Source organism: Adiantum capillus-veneris, chromosome 1 (assembly GCF_014529385.1).
Source record: "Adiantum capillus-veneris isolate H3 chromosome 1, ASM1452938v2, whole genome shotgun sequence".
Lineage (NCBI taxonomy): Eukaryota > Viridiplantae > Streptophyta > Polypodiopsida > Polypodiales > Pteridaceae > Adiantum > Adiantum capillus-veneris.
In genome coordinates, this window is record NC_140931.1 from 146,001,970 (window position 1) to 146,003,956 (window position 1,987).

Below are 1,987 nucleotides of genomic sequence, written 5' to 3' on the forward strand. Positions count from 1 at the left end.
CGCCACGTAAGCAAGGATTCCACCTCCCAGAAGCTCGCATATTGGCAAATCTACTCAGAGAATCGATCTCAAACAGGCTTCCAAAGCTAAGTAAGTAGGTGCGTGGGGCCGCTGCTGTGCTGCAGGCGTGCAGAGAACGCGAGCTCCATTGTGGCCTATAGCAAATTAAGAGGGTATAGCGTCGGCTGGATGGCACATGTTGGAGCGATCGAGAAGTGCTTCTTTCAGGCAGCTCTCCAGGAGCCATCACCTAAAGTTCCACCTTCTCAAATCGCTTGATGATGCTAAGTGTAGAAGCCATTGTGCTTGTTGTGTGTTTTTGAAGAAAAAGTGTGTTGTATGCTGGTTGGGAAACCGTATCGAAATAGAGCGATGCATTAGTTGCTAGCTCCATTCGCACATTCAAGCGCAACTACAATTCTTGTAGCTTTTCCTATTGCTGGGCTAGGATATTTACTGCTGTGGTTCATCCTCTTGGTTGACATTGGCAGCTTGGCACTTTAGTTGTAGATTGGACAATGCAGGTGCTTGAGCTATTGTTGCTTAAAATCCCTTTGAGGTCCTAAGATCGCTAACTGAACAGCGATGCATTTTTGAATGAACGGCGCAAAATAAGCGTGGGTGCGAAAGAACAAACAAGGCAAGTAGGCGGTAGAGGTCTATTTGCACGAGGTTCGGAGGGAAAGGTGTTTAATTGGGTAGGCTAAGGCGGTGCTGAAAATCAATCCCACAGTGGAAGGCGCAAGGCGGAGGAGGTATAAGAGTCAGAAAGGGCACGCTGGGAAGCTCATACCTTTCTCGGCCGTTTGGCTAAGATCAAGTGTAGTATCTGTTCTTGCATAGGAGTTTAGTATTACCATTGCATGGATTTCACATCGTGGTTTTGGACTTAGCGAGAGATGGAAGGGTACTATTGCCATGCTCCAAAGGACTCTGCTTTTGGACATTGCCGAAAGTTTCTTACTCATTCTCAAAAGAGAACCTAAGCATCGCGAGACCCCGCTTGCTATGCAATGGGATGGAGTGGTCCGGCTCCCCTCCGGCATAACTCATATGGCATCTTTTGCTCAAACAAAGAAGGAGAGGATGATGCCACTCTCAAGCCTTTAATTTAGAGCTAGGCCGAATGATAAACCCGAAGTAGCTTTTCCAAGTGCTCTAGATTTATGTTGTTGATGCAGGTCCTTGCCCAATTGGCAATACCAAATGAAGTTTTCTCAAACCATCTGGGATTCACCTTTTTATCACTTGTTTCTCGGCCTTGGACAAGAGTCACTCCCCAACCTGGGGTCATGTATGTGCTGCCACTCTTGCATAGAGGTTCGTTTTGGCACAACTTGCTTTTCTATTACCCAAGTGTGGTAGATTGGTTATGCCATTCCCCTCTTGAATAACAAGTCTTTGAGTTCGTCGGATAGATCGTTAAGGTCTCTCGGGATAGTTTCCTACTACGCTAAAATTCTCTTCTTCTTCTCTCTTCTCTCTTGCTTGAGAGCTTGAAGCCCTCGAGGGGTTCTCCGACCATGCCTTGTCCTTGACTCTTGGAACGAGCCCTTTTAAGTTTTTTAAATGGGAGTACCATTTCCATTGGCACAACGTTCAACAACATGATCATCGAGTTGCATGACATGTCTCTCAAACCAAATAGTGTTGAGAAAAAACATTTTGTGGAACTTCTCTATGTCATTCATGCATTAAACATTTGAAGCACTTCATTTGTGGGTGTGAATTTGTCAGTCTATGCCAAGTGCACATTGGAGTGATAGGCAAGCATGTTGGTCTCATTTGTTTTTTTGAAGATTTTGGCGGTATGTGCGTGGAAAAGATAACCGTGTTGCGGATGCATTGAGTAGGGAATTGTTTGCATAGTGGGCTGATAGCGAATGAAGCTAAAACAAAGGCTCTACTTACAACCATAAGAAGAAGTCATTTATTGTGTACAACAATGATATTGATATACTTGAAGTTGTTGAGTGTGGGATGGGTT

At 44.9% G+C, this 1,987-nt stretch overlaps 1 pseudogene; it reads left to right on the plus strand.

Moving 5' to 3' along the window:
* Window positions 1–789: 789 nt before the first annotated feature.
* On the plus strand, window positions 790–969 carry LOC147465749 (U2 spliceosomal RNA; annotated as a pseudogene).
* Window positions 970–1,987: the final 1,018 nt, after the last annotated feature.